Source organism: Pinus tabuliformis, chromosome J (genome assembly GCF_031772625.1).
Source record: "Pinus tabuliformis cultivar Carrire ecotype Pingquan chromosome J, CPIR1, whole genome shotgun sequence".
Taxonomy (NCBI): domain Eukaryota; kingdom Viridiplantae; phylum Streptophyta; class Pinopsida; order Pinales; family Pinaceae; genus Pinus; species Pinus tabuliformis.
Window position 1 is genome coordinate 951,743,580 of NC_142295.1, and position 17,123 is coordinate 951,760,702.

General features: G+C 36.0%; 1 pseudogene; it reads left to right on the forward strand.

Moving 5' to 3' along the window:
* Positions 1-11,783: 11,783 nt before the first annotated feature.
* On the forward strand, positions 11,784-12,439 carry LOC149229961 (protein GRAVITROPIC IN THE LIGHT 1 pseudogene; annotated as a pseudogene).
* The last annotated feature ends 4,684 nt before the right edge of the window (positions 12,440-17,123 follow it).

A 17,123-nucleotide genomic window follows, 5' to 3' on the forward strand; every position in this document is an offset into this window, starting at 1 on the left:
TTAAAGAGGCAATGTGCCAAGCACCGGTCTTAGCTACACCGGACTTCACAAAAACCTTTATTGTGGAATGTGATGCTTCAGGAAATGGAATTGGTGCTGTTCTAATGCAAGATGAAAGACCCATTGCTTTTGAAAGTCGTCCAATCAAGGGAAAGTTTTTAAGAAAAGCTATTTATGAGAAGGAAATGTTGGCAATACTCCATGCACTTAAGAAATGGCGACCCTACCTAATGGGAAGACACTTCAAGGTAAAAACGGATCATGATAGCCTTAAATACTTTTTAGAACAAAGATTATCCTCTGAAGAGCAACAAAAGTGGGTCACAAAGATGTTGGGTTATGACTTTGAAATCATCTACAAAAAAGGGAAGCAAAATGTGGTGGCAGATGCACTCTCAAGAAAGGATGAGGATATGGAAGCATTGTTGTGTGCCATTTCTATTATCCAACCAGATTGGATAAACGAAGCAAAGGAGGAATGGAAGAATGACGAAGAAGTGTGGGCACTTATTCGAAAGCTACAACAAGATTCCAGTACTTCTGATACATTTAGCTGGCAAAATGATTCATTATGGTACAAAGATCGCTTATACCTCTGTAAGAATTCCCAGCTAAAACAAAAGATTCTTATGGAATTGCACACTTCTCCCTTAGGAGGGCACTCAGGATTTTTAAAAACTTACCACAGGGTTAAGAAGGAATTTTTTTGGGATGGCCTTAAATCAGATATTCAAAAGTTTGTGGCGGAATGTTTGGTTTGCCAACAAAATAAAGTTGAAACAATTAAGACACCGGGTCTATTACAACCTTTATCCATTCCAAGCCAATGTTGGGAGGAGGTTTCAATGGATTTTATCACAGGTTTACCCAAGTCTGAGGGAAAGAGTGTCATCATGGTGGTAGTTGACAGACTTACCAAGTATGCACACTTTTGTGCATTATCACATCCATTTAAAGCCAGTACAGTTTCTACTGCATTTATGGAAACAGTTCAAAAGCTACATGGAAACCCAAAGATTATTGTAAGTGACAGAGATCCCATTTTCACTGGAAATTTTTGGACAGAATTATTTTCTTGTCTTGGTACTCAGTTAGCTCATAGCTCATCTTATCATCCTCAATCTGATGGGCAAACTGAGATAGTAAACAAATGTTTGGAAGGATATCTTCGTTGCTTTGTATCTGATAAACAAACACAATGGGTCAAATGGTTGCCTCTGGCTGAATGGTGGTATAACACTTCCTTCCATACAACAACAAAAATGACCCCATTTATGGCACTTTATGGGTACCAACCACCATCAATCACATCATATTTAAGAGAAAATTCTAAGGTTCAGGCAGTGGAACATCACATCGAACATCAACAACAAGTCCTCCAACTCTTAAAGGATAACCTCGTGTTGGCACAAAATAGAATGAAACAACAGGCAGATCAACATCGCAGTGAAAGAAGTTTTGATGTAGGTGATTGGGTATTCCTACGGCTACAACCATATAAGCAAATGTCCCTAAAGCAAGCTAAGAAGGATAATAAATTATCACCAAAGTATTATGGTCCGTACAAGGTGTTGGAAAAGATTGGTACTATGGCATACAAATTGGAGCTTCCTGCAGCTTCTCGATTGCACCCAGTTTTCCATGTTTCATGTTTAAAGAAGGTTATAGGCGACAAGCTCCCAGTTCAAACAATATTGCCAGAACTTGACGAGGAAGGAAAAATTATATTGGAACCGGAAGCAGTCACAGAAACAAGAACTCGACAGCTACGAAATCGATCAATTTCAGAGTATCTTATCAAGTGGAAGAACTTATCCGCTGAAGATTCCACATGGGAGGATGAGAATTTTATGCAGAAGTATCCAGAACTACTCAAGCGTTGAGGACAACACTTTTTTGAAGGAGAGGAGCATGTTGGGTCCCTATAATACTAGTGATTACCCCATTACTATTGTAGTTATACCCCTTATTTATATTGTTGTGCCCCTATTACCCCCATATTGTTATTTCTGTGCCCCATAGAATCCCTCTATTGTTATTTTTGTGGCTTTATATTATTATTGTTAGGTCGGCTGGATTATATTGTGACTCCTTAGACTCCTATATATAGAAAGGAGGTTTTGTCATTTGTATCATCCAAGAATTATTCATTTATGTAATGTAAAGGAGGTTGCCCCCTCGAAGAGGCTGAATTCTAAGGCGTTAATCTTTCTTTTCTATCTTTTCTTGAGCTGGTTTCATAACAACTCCATTTTGCTAAGGAGTCGTTGCGGTGGAGAACTGCCTTTTTATTCCATGTTGTTCATCGAAGTCAAATAATTCACCCGAGGTAAATTCCCCTCCTTGATCAGATTTGAAGCATTTGATTTTGCGATTTGATTCATTTTCAACAAAAGATTTGAAGGCTTTGAACTTTTCAAATGCTTCATCCTTATGCTTTAGAAGACCTATCCAACACATTCTAGAAAAATCATCAATGAGCAATATAAAGTATTCTTCTCCACAGGGTGACTGTTTCCTTGGTGGTCCACATAAATCAGTATGAACAAGTTCAAGAGGTTTACTAGCTAATCCTTCCTTTTTGATGAATTGAGATCTATTTTGCTTACCAAATTGACATGATTTGCATATAGTATTTTCAGGAATGTTGATATCTAGAAGATCTCGAATAGCCTGGGATCTGCATGCTTTTCTTATTTTAGAAAATTTTAGGTGTTTCAATCTTTTGTGCCATAGCCAATTTTCATAATTTTTACTTAGATAACACTATTGTTGTCCTCCCTTGAGTATGTATAGGTTGTTTGGAGTTCTTGTACCTTTAATCACAGTTTCTCCTTAATCAAGCTCACGAACAACACATCCATTTGATCGAAACACTACTTCATTTCCTTGATCACACATTTGACTTACACTCAATAGGTTATGTTTTAAGCCATCAACATACATAACATTTCCAGCTTTAACTTTTTCTTTCAATAAAACAGAGCCTTTACCTTTTATGATAGCAGGAGTGTCATTTCCAAATGAGACACTCTTTTCCTTTTCTAAGGCATTATAAGGGTGTAGTTTTTCTCTGTCACCTGTCATGTGTTTTGAGCATCCACTGTTGATGTACCACTAGTTTTGTTGTCCTTTTGCATACAAGGCTATACCACATATTTCTGTTTACGGTTCTTTCTTTCTCCATGTTTTGGTATTTAATGGAGTTTTCTCCTTTTAAGATATTTGCAGAAATTTTCTCCTGCATTCAGATTCTTCATGGCAAAAGTGGTTACAGATTGAGCATTCTATTTCATTTTCAAGAAGAGAAAAGTTATCATCGGAAATTTTCTTGATCCCTGTCACATTCCTTTGATTTTGTGCTTCTCTAGTCATGATGGTTTTGTAAGAAACACATTGAGCAGCTTTATGTCCAAAGTTATGACATGAGAAACATTGACCATTAAAGAAGTTCCCGCGATTGTCAAATCTACTGACCTTGTGATTGTAGTTTCTATTGATATTCCTCTTTGAGGCAAGTTGAGTGCGATTTACTTGAGGTTGGTTGTGGCTTTTGTTCATCCTTGAAGTAAATTGAGCCTGATTTACTTGGCGATCTGCTTTATGCCTTTGTTGATGATTGTCAAACTGTTCACTGCTCTTTGCTGCATTAAGTTAGCTTTTAGTGGAGGTTCATGGCTTCTGTAATTGAGATGCTTCTTCAGTATATCCAAGACCTATCTTTATCATAGGAGAACATTTCACTTTGATAATTTCATTTAAGGTTTCTGATCCTTTAGCAAATCTAAAATTGAGAGCTTTTGTTTTATCAAGATCCCTTCTTAGACCCACAATTTCACATTCTAGATTTTCATTGTATTTTTCTCTTTTTCCAAGTTGGTATGTTAATGTATCTATAACCATATTCTTTTCTTCTAAATATATTTTGAGTTTAGGGATTTATTCATAAAGGGCATCTTCGTCTAAAGCATCCAAAGATCATCATCTTCATAAGCCATCAGAAGTCTATAGTCATTACTATTTTCATCTTCATCACTATTTGATAAACCATCGCTATCTTCATGAGTATAGTAACTCTTTTTACTTACACTTTGTTTTCTATTCCATTTTGCAGATTCCTTCCCTTTATGATATTTAGCTTTATGAGGACATTTGGTAGCATAATGATCGACTCTACCATAGGAAAAACATTTGAAAGGTAGTTTACCTCTGAATGTTCGGGAACCCCGTTGAAGGTTTTTGACAAAGTTTGCTTCTTCTTCTCCTTTTGAAATATGTCCCGATTCATTGAGTTCTTCTTTTCCTTTTGCTGAAGCTTTAAATGAGGATTCTCTCATATTTGATGGACCTCATTTTCTCATCTCAAAAGCAGTTAAGATTCCATGCAAATGTGTCATAGTAATAGTCTATAGATCCTGCTTTTCTTCTATGGTAGATACTTTTGATTCAAACTTAGCAGACAAGGATCTTAAAATTTTTTCAACTAAAGTAACTTCCTTTATCTCTTCACCCAGATTCTTCATGCAATTAACAATCTCATCTATACGTAAGACGTAACTAGCTATACTTTCATCATTGTGCATCTTGAGAGTTTCGTATTGAATTCTAAGAGTTTGCAGTTTAGCACGTTTAATTTGAGAGTCTCCTTTGTAGCTTAGAACGATTTTGTCCCATATTTCTTTGGCAGATTTGAGCTGCATAACTTTGACAAAGTCTGATTGTGACAGACTTCCCAATAATGTATTGACAACCTTGGCATTGGTTTCATACTGCTTTTTAGCTACCGTATCTGTAGGAATTGTTGATGGAAATGTATATCCTCCTTCCACGATTTCCCAAACATCTATTCCAAGAGATTGAAGATAGGTTTTGGTTCTCACCTTCCAATAAACAAAGTTTCTCCTGTCAAATATTGGCGGTTTGATGGATCCCCCGCTTTCTCGATTACTCATGATGATGGATCTTCCTTCAAGCGATCAAGATTCTTTTGAAGGACCTGCTCTGATACCAATTGTTGGAAATAATACTGATAGGGGGGGGTGAATTAGTATTATCAAATCAATAATTTAATTTTCAAAAATTATTTGTATACACTACTTCAGCTTAGTGAACTAGCGTGTATACGCGACTGTACTTAATGCAACCAGCGTATATGCAGATATCTTTTGATTAACCCAAATTATCATGTATTGAACTCTAATCATTATATCAAGAGTTCATTAGACAATGCAGTAAAAACAAATTAAAGCATCACACATAAGCAACACACATGAACACCAAGATATAAGGTGGAAACCCAATGTGGGTGAAACCCACCTACTGCAATCATCTCTGTCTTCTTTTAATAAGAAAATTTTGTTTACAGTTTTTGTATTGGTGTAGTCTTATACCAGTACGCATGCATCTACCTACAGAAGGCTACAACCTTATCTCATTCTCCAACTTCTACTAGAAGGGAGCTACAACCCCCTACTTCTTGTACTAGCCGACGTGTTTACTAGTACATAGATGCTAACCTACAGAAGGCTACGATCTTCTTCTTTTTCTTCCAGGGACCATGTTTCATAAATTTTTAGTCTGGATCCATCAATAACATCATATCAAATATATCTGCATCAACAATCACCTTTCGAACCAACCACAATCGAATCAATCAATCACTTTAAAAACACATCAATTTGATCATTCAGAATACTGTCACCAGAATAAAATAACCAAAACCCAAGCCAGAACCTAGAACACTGCAACAGTGAACATAAGCAACTAAAACATATTTTATAAGGTATATGCTACTTCCATGTGTTGAACCTGCATGTATATGTGCTTTCCTCAAAGTGAACCTGCGTACAGATATGCAAATCAAATTTATGATGTATATGCTGCTTTGATATGCAGAACCAGCGTGTATACACTCCTTTTCTAAAGTGAACCTGCGTACAGATCTATAAATGATGATTTAAACATTTCAACTATTCCAGACTTCAGTCATACCTAGATCATCATATTTACATACTACAACATGCACCAGTTATTTAGATACAAGATCAAATCACATAAAGATAATTCACTTCAATCCTTGAGATTCTGATACATCATTAGATCTTATCTTTCATCAAATGCTAAGGTTCCTCCTTGGTTTAGATCCAGCAATGCACCATAACCCAATAACCTACATACTAGATCTCACACTTTATCAGATATTCAATGCTTGTGTATCATGGCCTAATGATCTTCTCCTCCTTTTATAGTTTTAGGCCTTTCTCAATACCATGGACCAAAACCTCTTAGGACCAATACCTTGGATCAAATACCATGGACCAATACCATGGACCAAATACTTCAGACCAAAAACATAGTTTTCCAAGGTATACACGCTTTTCTGTTTGTGAAAGTGCATGTGTACGTATACGTGACTTGTATATAGTGAACCCGCGTGTATACATGGCTTGCCCAATGGTGAACTTGCATATACCTCTCTTTCTTCATTATGTGCAGTATGATCTGTAAATCTATGTTGTTAACCTGATATACTGTGATCTTTCATCTGAGTGAGTTGCCTTCTGCACTAATTCCTTGAAGTTGCCCTACATTTCATCACATCTATAACCACTACTATCATGCATTTTGTCACATCTGATATCTCTTCTGTAGATTCATCTAGATACAATATACAAGTGAGTTGTTCTGCTATAAGTGGGTTGCCATCAAGTACAACACATACATCAAAATGCCAACAAACATTGTATGGAAATCGAAAGATATCTTTTAACATCTGTGAATGACAGTTTTTAGAAAATTTATGGTCATAAATTGCTCTTCCATTAAAGTAAATTATTAAAGACTTAAAAGAGAATATCATAATTTTAAGGTATGTCAAACAATAATCACCAAACATAAAAATATTAATAAATAATAATATCTTAACATAAAAAAATTAATAATATCAATTATAAGTTTACATAAACACATTAATAATAAGTTTTGGATGCAATTTCAAAAATAATTTTAATTTTAAATCTTACTTCAAGACCATAAGGCCAATACAACTTAAGTATTATTTACAATAATCAGAATACTAGCTCTAGCTCTAGCGTGTCATGTGGTTTCTAATAACATCTAGCCTTAGTATTGTTGGAAATAATACTGAGGGGGGGTGAATCAGTATTATCAAATTCTTTTCAATATTCCCTCTAGATTTATAATTCAATTTATTCTTCAGATGTTGACCATTAATTTGAATTTCAATACCATATAATAATGAACAGGAACAAGAAAAATAGACAGTCACATCAAAGAACACCATATATAAGGTGGAAACCCAGGGTGAAAACCACCTGCTGCAATGTCACATGTGTCTCTACCTTCTTTCAATTAGAAACTTCTTTTACAATGATTCTGTACTAGTGCAGTCCTTTACCAGTACACAGGTTGCAACCTATAGAGAGCTACAACCCTCTCTCATTTTCCAGACTCTCCTAGAAGGGAGCTAAAACCCCCTACTTCTTTTCTTTTAGGGACCACGTTTCATTAATTTTCAGACTGGATCCATGAACATCAAATAATCATCAAGTACATGTGAGTCAACCAATCTCCTTTTACAATCAACTAATGAATCAACCAATAGCCTCTCAGAATGTAGTAACCAGACAAGCAATACCAGTAATCTAAACCTAGAACTCTGCAACAATAGACGAAAGGCAGCCAACAAATATTTCAAGAAAAGTCCGCAACTTCACCAATATAAACCTGCGAATATCCACACTTCTGTTGTGTCTAGCCTGCGCAGCTTTGCACCTGATTTGTCTACTCGACAGGGTACCTCCGCACCTGACCGTCTACTGAACTGCGCATCTCCGCACCTGCGCCTTCTACTGGACTGCAAACCTCCGCACCTGCACCTTCTACTGGATTGCAGACCTCCGCACCTGCGCCTTCTACTGGACTGCGAACCTCCGCACCTGCGCCTTCTACTGGATTGTGGACCTCCGCACCTGCGCCATCTACTGGGCTGCGAACCTCCGCACCTGTGCCGTCTACTGGTCTGCGGACCTCCGCACTTGCACCGTCTACTGGTCTACGCACCTTCGCACCTGAGCCGTATCTCGCCTACGGACCTCCGGATATAAACACTTTATCAGTCCTCAATTGTACCCCAGACTGTCAGATCCACAGAACTGATCATGCGCCAAAGAGATCATGACCCCTCAATTGATCAGTCTTCTCAGGCTCAGGTTTAATTTTATTTTATCAACTGATTACAAGTATTTCAGATCTAGTTTATCTTAAGATATTCAATATTCACAAGTGTCTAGCCAAATGATCTCCTTTCCTTTTTATAGGTAAGCCCTTACACAAACCATGGATCAAAACCATATAAAGCCAATACAAGGGACCCAAAACTGGGGTTCAATATTTTAGATGCTATACCACGAACCAAAACCATAGGATCAAACACGTCAGACTAAATACCATGGATCAGTCATAAAAATTCCCACGTGCGCGTGCTTCTCTGCATTGAAGTGAGTGAAAATGACGTCTGCACCTTTTGTTAGGAGAACCTGCGGGTATGCCCACACTTCTTGTTCGGGGCACCTGCGGGTATCTCATTTTCTATTATTTTGAGAGCCTGAACAATGATTTGCCACTTGAGTGAGTTGCCATCAAGGACAACACCTGTGCCATAGCACCAAACCTGAGTCATAATGCCAACAAGTATCCAGTAGAGTATCCTAGCTTCATCTTGTATAAAGCTAGGTTGAAATAGATACTTGATACCACATGAACTCTACTTAGCCTCGATTATGATGGAAGACAAGGAATACTGGGTATCTTTGGGGTACTATAGGGGGCTGGACTGCCCTTTTGGTAGGACTAATATCTACAATTGTTTTTTATCAGTTAAGAACTAGGAAAATAGGTTGGCTACCATTTCTGGACTACCCACGGATTATTTTGGTGATATGGTTTTATTTAAATAATGGTGATGAGTAAGAGCCAACTCACATTTTTAGTTTCTCACTACCAATTGACAATTCAATTATGATAAGTTTCCAGTTAATTATGACTTCCTTATTGCCAGTCAACAACTTAATTATGATAGAGTACACCAACACCTTTAAAAAAAATAAAATTCAAATGTAAAATGACATCTTTCCAAGTGTATATTCCAAAATATCCTACTATTAACACTGCATTGCTATTGCTGAGTGGTTATTGTTTGCACAGACAATTACCCATTTTAATAAATTGCATGCATGGAAGTTTAACTTACTCTTAAGAACATGCAAATGCCTCAAAGAATGGCAGTGGTGGTAAAGAGATGATGGGAGATGAGTGAGGGGAAGTAGTTGTTGCAGGTGGGGCAGGGTGCAATTGAGGAAGAGAAGGAGGATTACGTGGAGGGGCGGTTGCAGGTGGGGTGCAGTGGGGCAGAGGAAAAGTGGGAAGATTGTATGGAATCAGGAAATTTTATAATCGACCTATCATTCATGCCAACTACCATCTCAGCTGCAGATGCCTTAGAATGTAGAGAATGCAGTTATACCCACTGCATTGACCCATGAAATGAAAAGAAAAATTGCATATCATTTTATTCTCTTTATTTATAACACATAAAAGCTTTTACATTTCTTCACAATGATAATTTAGATATCAATATATAAATGGTAATCCAAAAAATAATCTGAATTGAAAAATAAAATATAAATAATTAATTATGTAAAAAACAATTTAACTGATAAAATTTATATAACAATATTAGTTATTTTTATGAGAAAGCACAGAACTCAATGTTTATTTATATACAAAACTATCTAAAATATATATATATATATATATACATATATATATATATATATATATATATATATATACATATATATATATATATATATATATACATATATATATATATATATATATATATATATATATATATATACACATATCTATATATATATATATATATATATATATATATATATATATATATATATATATATATATATATATATATATATATATATATATATATATATATATATATATATATATATATATATATATATATATATATATATAGATATAAAACTAAAATAAACCAAAAGACCAATTACCATAAACATAAATTATGGAAACCTCAAATATAATTAAGATACACACAAAACACAAAGAAAATTCCAAAAGCTCAATTACCATAAACATCAATTCTGGAAACTTAAATTATCATAAACATCAATTCTGGAAACTTCAAATATAATTAAGATACACACAAAACACAAGGAAACTTCAAAAAGTATCCAGTGGTCATAGAGGTAAGTAGGATGTAACACCACCACGCATGTTCTAAAATAATAATAATATTATAATCTGACATATTCTTTGGTTTGATGTGGTCACAAAAGGAATTACAAAAGGCTTTGTTGTTATTGGACCAAATCAGGTCAAGACAAAAACAACAGCATTGTTTACATATGCTAGATCGTCATTTTATTCAAAACCTTCGTTGTTAAGATGTATTTCTAAGACTATGTACCCACAACGCTCTGTTGTAACTAATTGATCACCATTATATGGAACAAAAGTGTCAACCAAAATTGTAACCATTCAACTTTTGCTGTTATTTGTGTTTTCGATCCACAATCCAACAGTGGTTGGAGTCCTTAAGAAACCATCACATATTTCCAAGGAGAGATTGTGATTGTTAAATCCACCTTGAACAATGAAGGAAACCACTATGAAAAAAATCTCATCGCAGGAATTTCTCTATCAGCTCTTAACTAAATGCAACCGTTGAACTTAAGAAATATTGATTACATTACTTACCGCCCAAAACAACAAAACGTTAACTAAAATTAGAAAGTGGAATATTAATTACATTCTTGAAAGCTCCACCCCATATTGAGCTCTCTTCTGAGAATTTTGTGCCCAGCCACTGATCAAATGTGCTCTATAGCAGGTTACCATTTTACCCACTTTGTCTAGAAGACAAAATGGTCCTGCCTGAAACCAGCTAGAGGCAATGTTATTGAGCTTGCAAGATTATATCAGTACAATTTGGGTTGTGAAGGATTTAACCCAGAGGCTTCCAAGGATGTAGCATCAGAGTCATTGAAGGAAAATGAGAAAGAGCTTCTGATAAACCAAGTAGATGGTATAGTTTCTGATCATGAAAGTCTGATCCACAAAATAAGGGCCTTCAAAGACCTATTGAAGGAGGAATTTTCCACTGTGTCTCATCTGAAAACCTCTTGTGCAAAGTTACATACAACCCATATTCCTTATGACACAGAGAAGCTACAGGTGGCTGATAAGGAGGTGATCAGGGAAATGAAAAAGCTCTCAGAACTGAAGCAATATTATAAGCAAAATATTTCCAATGGAGACTCAAGTGGTTCTGAGAACCAGATTGGGTTAAGCTATGAGGAGACTTCAACAAGGGCTCTCCAGATTGAGATTGCATAGAAGAATTCTAAGATTGAAAGCTTGAAAAAGGCATTGGAAAATGTTAACTGAGAAAGGGTGAGCATAGAAGATCAGACAAAAGGAAAAGTGCTAGAGATTCGTCATCTCTGAATGTTGGGGATGGTCCTACAATTAAATTGTTGGAGACAAGCATGCAGAAGATGAGAGAATCAACTAGGGGTTTCACCAAATCCCTGATTTCTCTGATGAAATCTGCTGAGTGGGATCTAGATGCAGCAGTTAACAACATAGAACCAGGCATAAACTACACCATGGAAAGCCACAAAAAGCTGGCATTTCAATCCTATGTCTGCATGAGAATGTTCAGTGGATTTGAGAATGAGAATTTCTATTTGACTGGGAGCCTGTCGTCCATTATAGATCCTGAGAAGCACAAAAATGATTGTTTCAGACAGTTTTTGGACATGCAAAACATGGAGCCATCAGAGCTGGAGTCCATCTCACACCAGACAACTTGTTTGGAAATTTTGTATGAAGAAATTTCTCAATGTAGTGCATCCTAGGATGGAAGAATCCTTCTTTGGCAATTTGGAGCACAGGCACCAGATAGGTAGGGGACTCCACCCCAGGAGCCAATTTTATAGCCTATTTTACAACCTATTCCTCAAATTTGCCAAGTTTGTGTAGTTGGTTCACAGGCTTGCATTTTCTTTTGACCCGCCTCTGTCTATCTTTCATGTCAATGGAAGGGGTGGATTTCGAGAGTTCCTACATGGATAACTTGAATTCTGTGAATATGAATCATGATGTTGACAATATTGTTGCAAGTGAAGGTAATGTCCTGCAGCTTCCTGAGAAGCCAAACCCTACAATTGTAGGGTTTACAGTGATGCCAGGTTTTAGGGTTGGCAAGAAGGCCATAGTGAGATTCCAGGTCTATGTAATGACTGCAACACTTGATGTTGCAATTAATGTTTTTGATCCGCTCTCGGCACCTCCCATGGAGGATATGTAGGTTCATTGTTGTGTATCAAATATTTCTCCTTAGTTTTTGGTTTCAGGATCAATCTGTGGGAGTATTCATTTTGGTTGTTGTAAATGCATTGTGTTTTGTTTTCCAAGTTTCTGAGAAAACTTTGGAGAAATTCCAGGGGATGTTCTATGGAATTCAAAGATGATAAAACTTTGGAGAAATTCCAGGGGATGTTCTATGGAATTAAAAAATGTTTTTTTATACTTGTGGATACATTTTTGGAAATTGGTTATTTTAGTCAAATCATCCACAACATTGTGGAGAGTTTTGTGAAAATTGTGGGGAGAATTTTGTGAAATTCATGATTGTTTTGTCAAACTATCTACAATATTGTGAAGATTTTGGTGACAGTCATTGTTGTTTTAGTCAAACAATCTGCAACATTATGAAGAATTATGTGGGAACATTGTATGGAAATCGAAAGATATCTTTTAACATCTATGAATGACAATTTTTAGAAAATTTATGGTCATAAATTGCTCTTCCATTAAAGTCAATTATTAAAGACTTAAAAGAGAATGTCAGAATTTTAATAGTCAGTAAGTCACACAAAACTTATACAATCAGTAGCAAAAAGAAATTATAGCCAATAGCCATTGCAAGGGAAATTGTCTCACCTTGTAGCTCTAAGTCGGACTTTCACAAAGTTGGGATCTATGTCCATAGCCTGCATGCAGCCTGAAAGTGCATCTCTGAATCTACCAATAGCCATCCAAGTGGCTGCACGGTTGTTATAGCATAGCATTGATGCCCTGATATGGCTTTATGACTTCTCACTTGGCAAGATGCAACTTATCCCTTGAGTATCATATTCTTCAGCTTTAGAAAAATCTCCTTCTGCATATGCTTGATTCCCCCTGTTTGAATGATCAGAGTATACATAATTTTGCCAAATCTTCTAGAAACCAGAAAGAATATTCTTTAATCCATGTCATTATGAAAACACTTTTAGAATCTTGAATTCCATTCAATTATGGTAAGGCAAAGGATGTTGAGGAAATTCCTTTTAAATGTACCAAATATGTGAATTCGATAAAAATAGCAAACTAATTTAATCTCATTTCATGGTAGTGAAGGAATAGAAATAGCAGAATAATGTAATCTCATTTCATTGTAGTGAAGGAAAGAAGAATGTTTGTACATAAAGGCTAGAAAAACTAAAAGCAAAAAAAACAATAATGGAATTGCTCTATCAGCTCTTAACTAAATGCAACCGTTGAACTTAAGAAATATTAATTACATTACTTACAACCCAGCACAACAAGACGTTAACTAGATTTAGAAAGTGGAATATTAATTACATTCTTGAGAGCTCCAACCCATATTGAGCTCTCTACTGAGAATTTTGTGCCCAACCTCTGATAAAATGTGCTCACAACAGGTTCCGTTTTACCCACTTTGTCCAAAAGACAAAAGGGTCCTGCCTGAAACCAGCAAGAGGCAGCATTATTGAGCCCGTAAGATTATATCAATACAATTTGGGTTGTGAAGGATTTAACCCAGAGGCTTCCAAGGATGTAGCATCAAAGTCATTGAAGGAAAATGAGAAAGATCTTATGATAAACCAAGCAGATGGTATAGTTTCTGATCATGAAAGTTTGGTTCACAGAATAAGGGCCATGGACAACCTATTTAAGGAGACATTTTCCTCTGTATCTCATCTAAAAACCTCTTATGCAAAGTTACACGCAGCCCATATTCCGATTGCATAGAAGAATTCTGAGATTGAAAGCTTGAAAAAGGCATTGGAAAATGTTAATTGAGAAAGAGTGAGCATAGAATATCAGACAGAAGGAAAAGTGCTAGATATTCGTCATCTCTGAATGTTATGGATGGTCCTATAATTAAATTGTTGGAGACAAGCACGTAGAGGATGAGAGAATCAGCCAGGGGTTTCACCAAATCCTTGATTTCTTTTATTGCAACACTTGATCCTGCAATTAATGTTTTTGATCCAATCTTGGAACCTCCCATGGAGGATCTGTAGGTTCTATTAGTTCCAGTCTTTGCAGCCTATCACGAGGGATCAAAATGGGCTCTTACTAATGTCTAGTTTTCAGAGATGTTTTGCACATGATCTTCAGTGCAAATCATATCCTAAGTATTTCCTTCAGAAGAAGCTCAGAAAAATATTTCCAATGGTATATCACACTCTCGTAACCGGTTTCGAGATCAGAAGATATGATCGAAATGAATGAATGATTCTTGGTTATGGATGTTTTGAGGTCAGTTGTTGCACACAATGAAAAGTTTACTACAAGATTAGTTTCTAAAATAATGGTCAGGAATTTTTCAAAAGTGAAAGAGGTTTTTGTCCATCGCATACCAAATAACAAAAACCTCCTTTAGTTTATGCACAGGTGCTACTATGTGGGAGATACATAGTGATATTTGGAGCCTACATTAAAACAAAGCAAATTTTTCATATTTTTATTGTTTCAGCCATTTTAGTGCGGTGCCATTTTACAACATATGGAAAGTAATTTTGAAAAACCCAAGGAGGTTTTCGTTAACCACGAGACATATAACAAAAAAATGTTTCAGTTTATTCACAGGTGTCATGAATTTGAATATGTGACTAGATATTTACAGCTCATTTTGATAGATTTAGGTTTTTAATGATTTTTTGTTTTAGAGATGATTTTGTGGCATAGATTCCGAGCAACTAGAAATGAATTTCTAGAATTTGACAGAGATTTTCTCCAACATGACCCTATATACAAAAACCTCTTTTATTTTTGTAACAGGTGCTATGGTTTAGGATATACGAGTTCATCTTCAACACCTATTTTCAGAAATTCAATCCAAGTTTAATGTAACTGATTCTATTTTTAAGAAGATGGTTGAGCTCAATTCCCTTAATACAGGGATGAGCTAAATGTATAAATTTTATGAATTTCATAGTGTAGAGGTTTGATTTTTGTGGCAGATAGGCTGTCTTGGCTTTGTGTAAATTTTTTTCCTGAATATCATCTTAATAAAGCAGTCTTTTGCCCTTTGGATCTGGGATTCATCACGGTGCTGATGTTTAGTATGTTTTTCTTGTAATTCATTTACACATTATGTTTTTTCTGCCTTGTTACAGCATTATCTAAGTGATATTTTAGGAATTCATCTGTAATGATGCTCCTTTCATGATGATTTTGTTGTTAGTTATAATGGTTGTCTTAGCAGAATTCATCCTTGGCTAGATGCTCTGTTGAGCAACCTCATGATTCTCTTTCATCTAAAGTTGTTGTTGCAGATTCATCCTTTGTCTGATGCCTGTAGGGCAGTGGGCTTTCTCCCCTATACTTCTCACATTTACAATCTTCACTTGGCTGATCATGGCACTTAATTTGCCCCAGGTTTGCCGGCAAAAACAGACATCGATTCCATAGTCCAAATCATCCTTTCTCTTGCTGTTTCGACCCAAAAAAATCCAATCAAATCCTTTGAGCTACTATACCAAGCCTAAAATCCATATTTGATTCAGTCATATTGACTGAAATTCACAAGGAGAGAGCCCTCTACTGACCTGGTAGGGCTAGCTACCAAGTTAAGTTTGATTTGTGGTTATCCTAAGATTGCCTCCCTTCAGCCTAAGGTCAATCTAGGCTCTAACATAGTGGTGACCACACTGGGGAAGAGATGACAGATCTTCTCTGGGAAAGATCATTTAAGTTGCAGATCTGATTGCTGATGGTGGACATCAGTCAGATAGATATGAAAGTTGAAATCATCTACCTGATGACTCCAATGTTCAAGATCCTGAGCTTCAACTTCACTGCCAAAGAATCCAGTTTTCAGAAATGTTGATGGTAATCACCGATGACAGGGTATGTGGCAAATCCGTTATCTAGTGAAGTGTTATTGATTTTAAGGGATGAGATAGAAAACTTTCAGATTGATGAGAGTTTTTTAACATCATTGTTTCTTAGCTTGAAATCCCCCCGACTCACACCTGAGAATAAATATTGTTTTCTTGGCTTAATGGTTGAAAGATTGGAAAACAAAATTGAATTATTGGATGTTCAAATTAAATCACATGAATTCCAAGACCCTAAACAGTTCTTGGAAACTCTCCCTCCTCCCAGAGAAGAAAAGATAAGGCTACCCTTGGACGGTTGGATTGAAGGATGTTATGATTTACAATGAGGATGTGACAATCTCTAGACAAGAGCATATGTTAATGAGCTGGGGCAGCAGATAGAATCTGGTTTCTATGATCCCATAGCAGCATATATGGAATATATTTTTAAGTTGAAAGAAAAACCAGGTTGCCTTTTACAGAGCCAGAGGTACTATCGGTATATATTGCTGGTAGAATTTCCAGTTGTGTCCTGGTTCAAGCATTTCCAAGCAAAATCTTTGTCACAGTTACTTGAATGGCTGATATGGCATTGCAAAATCACTTGAACCATTGATTTTTCAGAGGTTTGTGTAAATAAATAAGCTTCCAAAGGCAACATTTCAATTTCCGGTATTTGTTATATACAGGTTGTAGTATGTGTATGTTTGTATTGGTATGAGTTGTTTTAAGTTTGTAGTTGTTTAACCGTATTGCCCAATGGATGTGGCACTTGGTCTATGGTGTTCTTGACACCTCCAAGGAGCTTCCATCCCCAATAAGGCTGATGTTAGTTCCAGTCTTCATAGCCTATCACTAGGGATCAAAATGGGCTCT